Below are 13830 nucleotides of genomic sequence, written 5' to 3'. Positions count from 1 at the left end.
TTTGTCTCCCTAGTAGCTACTGACTCAACTGTATGTCATATGAGCATATGAGTTTTTATTCACACATTTTTAATTTCTCTTATTCAGAGCTCTGAAAGATATGTCAAGGATGCACTCTTCCCTACTTACTCAAAAGACTGATTTATTATGACTATCTTCCCCACTTTTTAAAACAATTGTTGAAAAAAAAATTCAGAATAAACATTATCCCAGTATGCTCATGATCAATATAAACAAGTGTGGGTTTTTTAATGCATTACAAAAAGTCTTACCAAGTCTCAAAACATGCTATTTTTGCATGTCAGTTTAATACATAGACTGCAATAATGTTCTGCTGTAACACAGGTCCCTATGCTTTTACCACTGAAAAGGCTGGGTAGGCTGGCTGTCCTCAAAATCTCAATGGACTTTCCTTCAGCAAAGGCCTTATCCAAATCTTGTGAAGCTGCTAGAACTCATGAACTACTAAGGCACCTCTTAATCACATCCTTATCGCACATGTCATGTTTGCGCTCCACTCCCAAACAGATGAGCTGCTAGGAAGTGAAAAGGCCGGTGCTATCTTGAAGAAAGGACGGCAGCAACCTGGAAAAGAAGGGAGTCTCAGCAGTAATAACAGGAGCTGTTTGTGTTCTGCAGATTGCAAAGGAAAACCTCGGGGCACAACAGCTTCTTGTAACTGCACCCAGCTGGTAACTTCCACGCGGAATGGGAGAAGTACAGTGCCTGAAATTACTTGTGAAATAAGGTGAATTTCTGTACTTCCTTGTCATGTTATTAATTCAAATTCTAATTGTTTTTGTAGGAGAAGCTGCGGTTGCAACCTCAGGCTAGCAGCTTGCAAGGACTGTCCTTGGCCAATGAATGCTACTTCTGTTTTTGTCACCCTTCCAATAGGAGGACTGACAGACTTCCTATCTAGAAGAACAAAAAATAATTTGCCAGTAGAATGTTCAATGGAAAAGTGTCTTTAAAGCTGCCAATGCTACCTTTTGCTGTGGAAGATGACTCTTAAACTCAATTACAGAAATAATTATGCCAGTTGTTGTGGATTTTAACTGGACTCCTCCTCTTACCTTTCCTAAAGAGCATCAGGAAATTTCAGCATCAGAATTGTCAGTAGCAAGCTGATGGAATTGACTGTACTTTGTAGAAATAGCTTTTCTGTACAATATGTTAAGAATCATTCCCCAAACCTATTCAAAATTTCATTTTCTAGCAGGGAAAAATATAAACAGTCTGATGAAGGTTTAAAAAACATGAACTCATACCTTCTATGGCAAAAAGGGGAGTAATCTCTAAAATCTCAAGGGAAAGATGCAAGGCCTTGTGCCTCACTGGTGACAGAGCTTTGATTTGCACCATGGTAAGTTGCTTTTAGAATGCACTATTAGATAGATCTGCCAGGTTCTTGTTTCAAATACACAGGAAAACAGTTAATTTCTAATATCACTACAAAAATCTGATTTCCTAAATAGTTGTGCTTTGAGATTTTGGAAAGGTGCTAAAAACTGATCCAAAATAAGCTGCTATAGGAGAAGAGCTACTTTAGCAACAGGCTCAGACATAGATGTGGTGTGGAGAGCCTGGAAAAGGGGTGGGGGGGACAGTGCAGCTCACTCACATGATCCCAGTGCTTAAGCATTGCAGTAAATTCTGCTGATAGCACAGTGAGAAGCGGTCTCACTCTTCTGTAGTAAATCCCTGTTTTAGCAACTGTAGGCAAAAGGGTCAAATATTTAACTTGGTATTAAACTTAGCAAAATAAACTGAGTTTCTTGTGCAAAAAACATATTCATGTAAGTTTATTATCCTATCTGTCTGAAAGGTCAGGAATGGCTTAACAAAGTTTGAAACAGTTGTGCTGGAAAGCTGAAGAGCAGGGTGCTTGAGCAACGACCAGGCAGACCATGCCTACATAACATGTCTACAGCACAGGTGGCAAAAGAGAAAGGTTTCATTAATGCACCCAAACACTTGGAGTGGGGCAGTGCCTGGTACAGCTGTGACCTGATGTTCCCACTGCACCTTCTTTCTAGGTGCCCCAATACCCATTATGGCTGTAATGAACTGCAATAATTTCTGTCTGTTTGGGGAAATACTATTTTGTTTACAACTAACGAACAAATCTCAGTGATTCTCTGTATAAGCATGACACAAGACAGGCTGAGTAATAAGGTTTGGACATGGGCATTCCATCCTTCATGCTGCTCGTGTACAAAAGAACTGCAGACTTCTCTGTTGCAGCTTATGAAAGCAACTGATTCTTAATGGAATGTACATACACACCCACCCACCCCTATATTTCCACATTTTGTGAGGGAAAAAAGCTGTCTTCCTCTTCCCCTTTTTTCTATTTTTCCCCCCATCACAGCATAACAACTCACTATTAGACTCCTTGGTATTTTCTCTCCCTGCCTACTCCAAGCAGTCAGTCCTTGCAGTAGCTTCCCTTGGGATTCTGACAGCTTTAACTAAATGTAGCTGAGAGGGGTTTTTTCACTTATTAATGCTTTCATTTAGAAAATGCATTTCCAATCATTTCTGCAAATATCCATTGTTTCAATGGCAAGGTTGTCTTTATTTCTTCTAACAGAACACTTAGCCTCAATTGTCATGAGTAATTTAGTTCCTGGTACAGCATGCTAGATTTTGTATTAGTCTCTGTCATTCAGTGTTGCAATTGTTAATTGGCCAGTCTAACAGCTGAGTCTTACAAAGAAAGTGCAGCTCTCTCTTGTCACACCACTGAAATGGATAGTGCAAGGGATAGTTTTAAGGTTTGAGATGATTATGGCCTGCCCATTTTGTAGTACCCTTCACACACTGGCATCTGTGGGAAACCACTGGTGCCTCTGGGAATCAAGGTGGTGGAGAAAACCTTTCTCTCTGTTGATTCCAGCCTAGTCCCACTGTGTGGGAAAACATGAAAGCTTCAGCACATCCCATTCCTTTCCAGGTCCCATTCTAGGTTACAGGGCTTCAGGCAATTTCTTTCTGCTATAGATAATAAAGATTACTTTAAAATTATTTCTGTGTTTGACTTTTGTGTCTGTATTTTTTCAAGTAAGTTGACACAAAGATGGATGGATGGATGGATGGATGGATGGATGGATGGATGGATGGATGGATGGATGGATGGATGGATGGATGGATGGACTATTGTTATACAACATGGGCAGCACCTGCTCACTGCAGGGATGAAGGAGGATGATTCAAGAGATGCAGGAAGAAAGCAAATATAGGAAGGAGTAGATAGTGTAAGATATCACAACTCTGAAACTCAACTGATTTACTGGATGTTTTTAATGAGAAAGTTGTCTTTTCATTGAAGCTGAAACTTCCCAAATTACCGAAATATAAAGACCTACTTGGACACCCCACTAAAATTAAGGATGCATATTGTGGTCTGAGCCAGGGTATTGGTGGGGCTCAGAGGGGAAGAGGGATTCACCAGCATACCGGGTCCCGTTCGCCTGGCGGCATTTTTGGGAGATGATTAATCAGAGCTCTACCTCAGAGGGATGATGGAAATCACGTACTTTGAGTAATGTGGAGTAAGCACTCCTATTTCTGAGAGAAAGCGTCTGGCAATTCCCTCGAAATAACCGTTTTGTTTATAAACTGGGGGGGCGGGAGGAAGAGGGTTTAATTAATATTAATTTTCCCTGGATTTTTTTTTCCTTTTGCAGATGCTGCCCTTCCTTCCCCAGCCCATTCACACCCTGCTTGCTTTCCAGGCGGGCAGCCCACCTACGCGCCACCGCCGCTTCCCCCTCTCCCTCCTCTGGCGCCGGGCCAGGCGGGGCGGTGGCGGCGGAGCAGGAAGGAGCCGCTGAAAGCTCCCGCTCATCCCGGTGTCCCGGGGCGGTCCCGCCGGGGTCCCGGTTCTGAGGCGGCGGCCCCGCTCCCTCTCCCGCTCTCGCCCCGCCCTGAGGGCGGAGCCGGCGGAGGCACCGCCCGCGCGCCCCCCTCCCCCCCACCCCCCACGCCCGCCCCGGCGCCCATTGGCGCGCGGCGATCCCCGTTAGCGCTCGCGGCGCGGTCTCGCGATGCTGGGGCCGCCGCCGCCATATTGTCGCTCTATTTTGATTCGGAGCGCAGAGAGCGCGGGGGGAGGGGGCCGGGAGCGGCGCGCGGCCCCAGCGGCGGCTCCGGCTGAGCGGGAGCGGCGCCGCCACAGCCACCGCAAGCACACCCTCACCCAGCCCCAGCCCTCCCCGCCCGCCGCCGCGGCAGCACGGACCCCCCTGCCCTCCTTCCTCCTACTCCTCCTTCCTCCGCCTCCTCCCCCCGCGGAGCGGAACGGCGGCGGCGGGAGGCTGCGGAGAGGGTCGGGTCGGCGGGGTCCCCCCTGCCGGGCGGAGGCGGCGGCGGCGCTGGTGGCGGTAGTGGCGGCGGTAGTGGCGGCGGCTGCTGCCGTGGTGGTGGGGGAGGCGGCGGCGCAGGAGGAGGAGGAGGAGGAGGAGGAGAAGCGGCAGCAGGGTAAGGCTGACCCCGCCGAGACGGGCCTGGTGGCGGCTCCCCGGGCCGGTTTCCTGGTCCCATCCCCGGGGGGCTGCAGGGAGAGGCGCGGGGGGCCGGCAGGGGCGGGGGGCCTGGGGCTTCCGCGGCCGCTCAGCGCGCCCCGGGCTGTGCCAGGGTGAGGAAGACGGGGAAGGCCTGTGCGAGGGGAGGGAGCAGCCCCGGCACCCCGCTCCTGCCGGCGTGCCGGGGCGGGGTGGGAGAGCGGCGACGGGAAGGCTCCGCGCAGCGGGGCGTTCGGAGAGAGATGGAAACTTATTTTCCTTCGCGAGTCGCTGGAGCTTCCCGACGCGGGGAGGGATCGGGGGGCTGCGGCTACCCGGGGAGGGGCGGGAGCTGCCAGCGGGCTCGCCTGGCTGCGGGAGGGAGGGGGAGAGAGAGGGAGGGGCTGGCGCGGCGCCTGGCAGGTGACAGGTGTGAGTGCGCTGGGCGAGACTCCGCCATTTGAGGATGAGTACCCGAATGTCTGAGGTGGGAGGTTTTGGTGCCCCGTGTCTTTGCGGGGGCTGGCTGGGCTCGATTCCATATATAGTATATTTGGGACGTTGGTTTCCATTATTCGAGTCAATTTAGTTGTCGAGTAGACATTCTTGAAATGGCTCTGATAAGAGGGCTTTTGCAGAGGGGAGATGCATAGCGCTTCTCGTTTTCTTCCCTTTTCCTGTTTTGTCCCTCTGAGAGACGTGGGAACGCTCTGCGGAGGTGTGTAGTACTCTGTCTCATTCATTGGAAGGCTCGTATGAAAGTCTGAATGCTCAGTCCTGTTAGATGTAGGCAAGGCCTTCAGGGCAGAAATCTGGTGTTCTTTGTGCTGTGCCTGGTGGCTCGGCAGGGCCTGGTTTGTTCCCAAGACTTGTGTTTCTGTATTAATGATGGTAAGCACATACATAAAAAAGGAATTCCATAGGGATGCTTGTTAGCAAGGAGTGGGTTTCAGATGTGGTTTTCTAGTCATAAGTTTAGGATATCTGATACAGACTTGATAAAGCAGTTTCTGAAGTTCACCTGTAGAACGCTGGAAATGGTGCTGCACATAATTTTCAATACTCTCACATATGCCTTCTAAACATCAGCATAAGTCAGATAGAGTCTTAGACTGTCCAAATTAGTTCATGTCATGATTTTACCCACCAAAATGGTACTGCTTGTACACTACTTTATAAGGAGGGCTAATGATGCTGTAGCAATAGCATTATATTCACTATTGGCTACAATTTGCTGAAATCAGGAATAATTTTCAGCTTAGCTATTGATTTGCCAGATAATTGGGCATTTGTGTTTCACATACAAATTTCAATTATTTGTTCTTTGCCTATACTGTTGTAACTGTATGTAATTACAATTGTAATTATATGCTGATACCTGCTTTTGGCAAGAGGGAAGTTCCACTGACACCTTAGGAGAGACATGTCATCAGCTTCAGTGAGTCCTGCTCTCCATTTTAAATGAAAACTTCAGTCAGTTGTGACTGTGATCCATGTGTTAAACTTCAGTATTCTTAACTGTAGATAGTACCTTGATTTGTGCTGCAGCAGAATGAAGCCTCAGTTGAGTCTCAATTTCTTGTAAAAACTGAGAAGACCAGGGTGGTTTTCTCGTGTTGCTTCACAGGGGTGAGAGCCTCCAAAGGGGAAGAGGCAAGGAAGGTGGTTGGGGGAGGTACTCAGTCTGGGTCATCCCAATTTTGTGTTTAAGAGATACTTGATAAAGATCATCCCTATCATTACCTGTGGGAGCAGTGCCATCTTGCCATGCTACCTTTGCTTATGCCAGCTTTTCACATCTTTGTGAAATGCAAACCATTATCTTTCTCAATACAAGAGAAGTCAAATGGTTCTACTCTCTTCCTTTGTGTGTGCTGATACAATAATACAATTCTTGAAAATGGGCACTCTTCCTATGACAGTGTCCTGTGGAAACTTCTCTTTTCCAGCAGTGACAGAACAGAAGAAGATAGTGGTTTTCTGCACCATGGCGTTGCTTTGAAGGCCAAGGTCTTGTGTTGTTTTATAATGGTTTTTGGTGTTATAGGTAACTGTGTTTTTTGAGTCTTGTAGAATTAAACCTGTCATCTGTTCAAGAGATTATTCTCAGAAAAAAAATATTCTTGCCAGAATATTTTATATTATAGCTATAGCTTATAGCTATTATAGCTTAAAGAGCTATTGGCGAACTAGTTCTTTGTTTGAGTGTATTTTGAAACATAAAGCTGTGTTACTGTTCATCCTGTTGCAAGTGCTGCCTTCCTTATCATGATCTCCATGGTTGGAAACACTGGAAGAAATAAGTTGGTGAGACGTGACGTCAAGTTTATGAAATGACTGTAAATTTAGGACTGCGGGATCAGGCTGATCTTTTCTGAGCTGCTGCAAGCGGAATGCTGAACCATGTTACTGTTGGTGCTTTTACAGAAAACAGAACAAAAATTCCAGTGATTCAGAACTGGATTTTTTTAAAGCTGTATTCAAAACTCAAATATTTAAATGTTTGACATGAAAGGTAACTTTTTTACCACGAATGTGTACAGTGATTCAAGTTGGGTTTTCTCACTTCATTGGTGTAGTAGGTTATCTCAAATGGGCAAGTGTGTGCTTTCTGTTTCAAGGAGGAGAAATGCTGTTGGATGCTCCAAGGCATCTTGAACCCTTCTTTGCAACCTGGTCTGGTTTGGATTTCACAAATTTAAATGCAACTGTGAAAGCAAGAAAACTGTCAGATTGGATAATATTTTTTTATAAACTTTCCAATGTCATTAGGCGTTTTTCAGTGTAATAGTTGTTTCAGTTTCACCCTCTCTTGAGAATGCTTAGCAAAAAATCACTGACATAATATTGATGCTTTCCCTGACAGAAGTTTTTGTAGACATTTATCCTAATTATAATAAAATTAGGAATTTATTTTTATTGAACTGATCAGTAAGTAAAACTCTCAATCAAAAAGTTACTATAAATGCTCTACAGACATTTACTGAATTTTCTGGTTTCTGTTACACTGCCTTTAGGTGGTGTTCCTTAATTGGTAGTAATTGGATTCTAGTGAAACCAAGTGAAATAGCTTGACATAAGTAAAGTTAAAAGATCTGTGGGGTTTGTGTGTAGTATCATGATATTCTTGGAACATGACCATTGCTGAATGAACGGCATCGCTTGCTATATACTTGCTGCCATAGGTGCAGTTAAGGAATACTTAAATACATAATATTTTTAGAATGTATTAGGGGTTTTTTTGTTGGTTGCAAGAAGTCAAGCATAATTTGGTAATGTGCTAAAAAAATTGTAAGTTAATACCTAGTCAGACAATTTTACCACACAAATACTTTTTTTTTTGTTTGAAATATGCATTCTACTCTTAGAAAAATGCTGTGTGGAACCAGTTTTTGTAGCAGTGTGCAAAATGAGTAGCTCTTTTCTATTCTAAGCACAGATGAAGATCAGATTTCACTGTCTTTAGTGATGAGTGGTTTAAAACTCATTCAGATTGGGGTTGTACTATGAACAGAATTTAATTTTTCCATTATTTAAAAATCAGTGTTTCAGCATGGATTTAAACCTTGTACTCCCTTTAGTGTTTAAAAATCATTACCTTAGGAATACTCCATGGCAGAAGAAAAATGTAGATTGTAAATGTGAGTTTTTTAGAAGTGATCACCCAAGCAACCAGGACTGTACACCTTGTAGTCATATTGTTAGGTTTGCTAGAATTTGCCAAAAATAGGACAAAGCCACTTTATATGCTCACTGCTTTGATGATTTACTTAAGGTAGATTACCACTTCAATGCAAAGTATCTTATGCTTGTTCCAGAATTAATCAAATCTGGTGCCATGTGGTGCTGGCTGGTCTTCTGGGGCTGCCAATGGAGCAGGCAGAATTGAACCTGCTTTTACTCTCATTGAAAGCATGATTTCAAGTTACTTTTTTCTACAAAGCTGCCAGTTTTCACAGAAGTTGTAGAACCCTTTTTATCCATGGGATTTTGTATTCCTTTAAAATGCACTTGAAAATAATCAGAGGATGCAAGTAGTTATTAAAAGGACAAGCAAAACACATAAATGCAATTTCTTTAAGAAGCCTTAGTTAATTGGACATGCTAGAAAATAAATTTTTGCAGTTTGGGAGTTCAGAATCAGCTGTTCTCTTGTGGATAAAATGTTGAGATGCACCTATTTTTTGTAGGGTTTTTTAAGAAATAGTTGCTGGTTTTGTATATTTGTGTAGTGATTAACTCTCTTTAATTTGCTTTTCTAAAGTCACAAATCTTGAGCAATCATATTTCATTTAATCTTGTGTCTCAGTAAATTTTGAGCTCATCAAAATTTCAGCAGAGAAATTAGCCAAGGGTCAAGGTGTGAAAGGTTTTACATTATAATAATGTTGAACAGAAATTAAACTCGTTAGAGTTGATGGCTTCATTAAGATCATCTCTTTAGGGGAAGGTTTGGCATGAATTTAGCAGTTACCTGTACTTAGCTCCCCGTTGTCTGTGGGGTAAGAACCAGGTGTGAGGTGCTGTACTCCTTTCTCCAGTCAGTAGTTGGAGGATGTGAGAGGTTAAGTGTATTGTGGCCAGTGCTTGGGAGAGAGTGGTAAGATAATGGATGTCTGGGATAGAGGTGGAATGTGACTGATCGGAGCACAAGGGCATGGCTGAGACACAGAGAAATCTGTGGGAAGCGGGACTTGATTACTTCTGCACTGTCTGGGACAGCATCCTGAACAAAAATCACATTTAAGTAGGTTCTTAAGAAGATGAAGACTGAAAAAAAAATTTGGTGATACTGTTGCTTCCATTCATGACAGAGTCTCTTGAGCTGTGGCTGCTCTTGTGTTTGTGTGGGTCTGATTCAACAGGAGTGCCCAGACTGGCACAGTGTGTGAAGCAGCACAGGGCAAGAATGTGCATGAGTAAGGGAGGAGTTACGTAAGTGTGTAAGACATACATGTTTTTCTCAAAATACACCATCAAAAACATTGTTTTATTGTTGCATCATGTATAGGTAGAGTTTCTTTAGATAATGTGACTTACATGTTGGTTGCATGGTGGTAGTACACTTCAGTCATGTCTCTGTGTGCTGTTGCATGCAATGGTACATGTGATGCACTCCCTGATTTATTTGTGAAGGTGAGCCATGGTAGTATCAAATTGTTTTAGTAAGCCTGAAATTACTTGTTTTTTAATATAGGTTTATTACAGACTAAAGATTTTATGGAGTTTTTTGAGTCTAGAAATGAGTATTTGCCTGGTACGCCTCTCTTTTGTCCACAGTGCTAGTAAAAGTGTGTAAGAAATCACTGGCAGATGGGAAATACTCTTTAACAGCAACCGTTTAATTTTATTTGCTGCAGCCTGTCTTTATTTTTCATGAATATACTTTCCTGTTGTCAGGTGTTTTTATAAGTGACTTGTGGAAAGATCAAGCATAAATATGTTTAGGGAGTAACTCTTAGAGACTGTCAAAGCTAGGGCTTTATAATGCATTTTTCAAAGGAAATTACACTGTGTGTAAAAATCCCATGCTGATCCATCAGTTTATCAACATGTTCTCCAAATGCCCTTTTTAACAGGGTAAATAAGACAGGTTTAGTGAAGTAACTAAAAAAATACAGTATGTTTCAAAATTTAACTACACCACAGACATTAGTTACTGATCTGATGCCTCAGAAGCTGTGAGTGACATGTACATTCAGATAAATCATCTCTCTTCTTGAAGCTGTCTGTGTTCTGGAAATTGATTTCTGTTTTGTACTGAAGGCTAGAAATGCAGAAAAGTCTTTCCATGTGTAAGTCCTAAGCCTGATTTCCCCAGGCAGAAAAAAATTAACTGTTTCACCTATATATAGGGGGGAAAGGCACACAATTAAAGAAATATTTAAGTTGTACAGTGTGGTCTGTAATTGCATCTTTTGTTGATTCATGTTGAGTTTAAAGTCTTAAGAGCTGAGGTTGCCCCTCCCTGCATCTGTGGTGCTTCACATCTCTTTGCAGTACTCTCCTGTCTTTTTACAGCATTCATAGTTTTTCTGTTTATTTTTTCTTTACTCTTTGAAATATCTGTGTCATGCAGAATTTATTTCCTTCAACCACTTTACTGACATTGTATCATATTTGTAGGGGAACTAGAAAAGAAGAAATCAGGTCATTTGTATCCTCTCCATTTACCTTGCCTAGGCATGCTGATGTATACTTTATAGCTGAAGCATTAGTGCCCTCTTGTTTATACATGACTTTGCCATTCTTTTTGTTCTAATCTTTCTTAAGAGACTCATTCAGCACTTGTCATTTCATTCCCATTTTGTCTCTTCTTCACAGTATCATTGCTAAGTTTTCCCCTGCTTCATTCAGGCTTTCCTGAGAGAATGATAGAAAAAAAAATTCTGAGTTCTGTACTTGGATTTCTTTCTAGTCACTCAACTGGTTCAAACTGCAACTTCCATTTGTTGAACAAGCATTTGTTTTTCAAAGGGAATAGTAGGTTATCTTTCCTAAAGAGCCTTCTTAAGTCTAACAGCCTTAAGCCTGGGAACAGACAATCTCCAGGGGCTCAGCAAAAGTGTGCTTATAAAGGCATTTTAGGTTGATAAGTAGAAAGCAGTAAAAAAATCTGGTGTCTTGCTCTCTCCATTTTTTTTTTTTAAGTACCACTCTTGTCTTTGGTAAATGAGGATAAGATTGTTTTGTATGCAAAAAGTTGTGTATTTAAAACTGTCTTACTGTAATAACTGCCAATACCAGATTATTATATTGTATTGACTGGAGTTTAATGTGTATTAGGCCCTTTTGTGCAAGGCAGTGTATAAATATTTATCAAATAAGTCAGTCCTAGAAGAGTTTGCAGTCCCATGAATAATGAATTTATTTACCTAGGAACATATATTGGATTAGACAAAGACATTTAGCAAAGTATTTTTATATTTCATTTATTAGGCCTGTTAGTTCTCCGGTAATTTTAAAATTGTTCCAGTCTTTAAAAATTAATTAAAACTGTCTTTGATAGCTGTAATTCATTTAGTGATGTTTTGACATTACTTTTAATATTTGCCTGGAAAACTCATAGAAGAGGTATGACATTGCTTGAGTTAGACCCTCACTAGCTTGTATTCATTGGTAGCTGCTTAGGGTAGAAGTTGGTGTATCAAAGCTGAGAGTTGAAGGTTATCAGAGTGGATCCCATCTGTGACACACTTGGGGCTTCACTCTGAATAAGAACATCTTATTTCTTCAGAAAATGAGTTGAATACAAGGAAAATTTGACCACAAGCAACTTCTTAAAAATACATATTTAATTTTGATTTTTATCTGAGTTAAAACTTAGTATGAACATATATGTAAAAAAAGTTGCTAGAGGGCCAGTTTTTGTGCCTCTACAAGAAGCACATGTTGATCTTTCTTTTCCATGTGTAAAGTGCAACACTTTTTTTGTTCCTCTTCCACAATATCTGGTGAGGGAGAATAAAATAAATCATCAGCAGCAGGTGAAAGCTGTCATTTGAATTGTGGAAATTCCTGTTCTTTCCAGTCTCCTGTGTTAAGCAGCAAGGTTCAGAGAAAATACCCATTAATTGTTTCTTCTTTCCCCTGCATGGGGCTGAAAACCCCTGTGGTTTCCAGATTGAAAGGAAATATAGTTTCTGCCAGTAGGGCTCTCATACGCATCCTGTGGAGGAAAAATATCAGTTTGACAATGTGGTATCTTGGCCGTTCTGATGCTATTGGTTTTGTCAAAGCTGGGAAAGGTACCAAGGATGGCTGCATGGTTTGGATGGATGAAAGTGTCATCCTTCCATGGTGCAGCAGTCTGCACGCAGAGATTGGAGGTGTAGTGTGGTCACATGTGCAGAATGGTGCTGCTTTTCTGGAAGAGCTGCAATGTTGAGTGAGTTGTTTTGGTTTATTGATACAAAAATAGCCCTAGCCACCATGAAAGGACTGCTTTCGCTATTTTGTCAGTATTCTTCATACATTAATTACTCTTGAAGTAATATAAAAAATGGCTTTGAGATAGGAGGTTTAGAGTAAAAAATGGAAGAACACGAAGTGTTCATGAGCGTCAGGGGCCATATTTTGCTGTGACTGAACAGAGAAGACTGCTTTCACTGACACAAGCAGCTGCTCCCTTGTTCTGGCCTCATCTGTCTGTGAGCCAGGGCAGTTTCTGTATGGGTGGTTAGAAAATGAACCAGATTGCTGTTAAACTGAGGTGATCTCCTGGGCTGAGAATAAGTCCTGGGTGCTGAGGAGCTGCTGGATCAGTCTGGTGGCCTCCTGTAACTTCACACTGAGGGGATTGTTCTATGCTACATCAGTGACAGGGCATGGACTTGCCATCCTTTCCTCAGAGCCCACAAATAGGTTTTTCTGAGATATGGTAGAAAAAGCAGGAGAATAGATACATAGAAGTAATAAGAGTTAATTAAGCTGGTATTGTGGATGATGAAAGTGTAGACCTGAGAGTGGTCCTATGAAGAGAAATAAGACCTGCTCAAGGATTCATCCTTACTCACTGTGGCACTGCAGCTGTTCACAGTCACCAGCTGAAATACTGAAATGGTGTAAATTAAAAGCTAGCCCTTCAAAAGTAGAACTAACTTCATAAGTTGAACTAATTTAATTAGTTCAACTAACTTCACCACAGAACACATATATGTGGATTCTACCACTAAAATCTTCACTAGTGACCTACCTGGATGAAAGGTGCTAACAGTAGTTTTTTCCTTTTATCTGCACATAATCAAGGAGCCTTAAATGCTTTCAACAGCTGTGTTTTAATTAGCTTTAAGTGATGGTGCCTGCAAGAATCCTAGCAGTCTTCTCTTTGTCAATAAGAAAGGTTTTTACTAAGGTTTTCTGATCTTTAAATGCTGTAGTTCAGTTTTGCAGTGCAGTAGGAAATTCAGGTTCCACTGAAACTAGTTAAAGTGTGGCTAATAGGTAAGTGTAAGTGCAATGAGTTATGTAAACTATGGAAAGAGAAAGATTGAGAGGAAAGGTGCAGCACTTGATGAACTCTTGAGGAAAAATGTGGCTAAATTAGGATAGCAAAACAGATGTTTTGTAATGATGTTCATGCTTTGCCTGTATACTACAAGGGAGCATTATTTGTTGGAGTTGGAGCCTTTTATAACCTTTAGTGGTTATAAGACAAAACTAGTGAATCTCTTAAATTATAATCTGCTATTCAAACATATTAATGAATACAAATCTTCATTTAAAGATGGGTTAATTAAAAGTAGTGTGTAGGTGTTCTCTTTCAGTTGCAGATTTTGAATGGACTTTGGAACTCAGCAGTAGTTGCTAATCTAGCCTGCAT

General features: G+C 42.0%; 1 protein-coding gene across 1 annotated transcript in view; it reads left to right on the top strand.

The window, feature by feature from the left end:
• Nucleotides 1-4308: 4308 nt before the first annotated feature.
• The window catches only part of TAB2 (TGF-beta activated kinase 1 (MAP3K7) binding protein 2), a 60514-nt gene continuing 50992 nt past the window's right edge, over nt 4309-13830 (top strand). Inside the window, exon 1 of the mRNA XM_058801308.1 lies at nt 4309-4485. The gene's annotated coding sequence lies outside the window, so the exon portion shown is untranslated. The remainder of the gene's footprint in view (nt 4486-13830) is intronic.

The sequence above is a fragment of the Ammospiza caudacuta genome, chromosome 3 (assembly GCF_027887145.1).
Source record: "Ammospiza caudacuta isolate bAmmCau1 chromosome 3, bAmmCau1.pri, whole genome shotgun sequence".
Lineage (NCBI taxonomy): Eukaryota > Metazoa > Chordata > Aves > Passeriformes > Passerellidae > Ammospiza > Ammospiza caudacuta.
The sequence above is the reverse complement of the archived record's forward strand: the minus strand, read 5'-3'. Positions and strand labels throughout refer to the sequence as shown.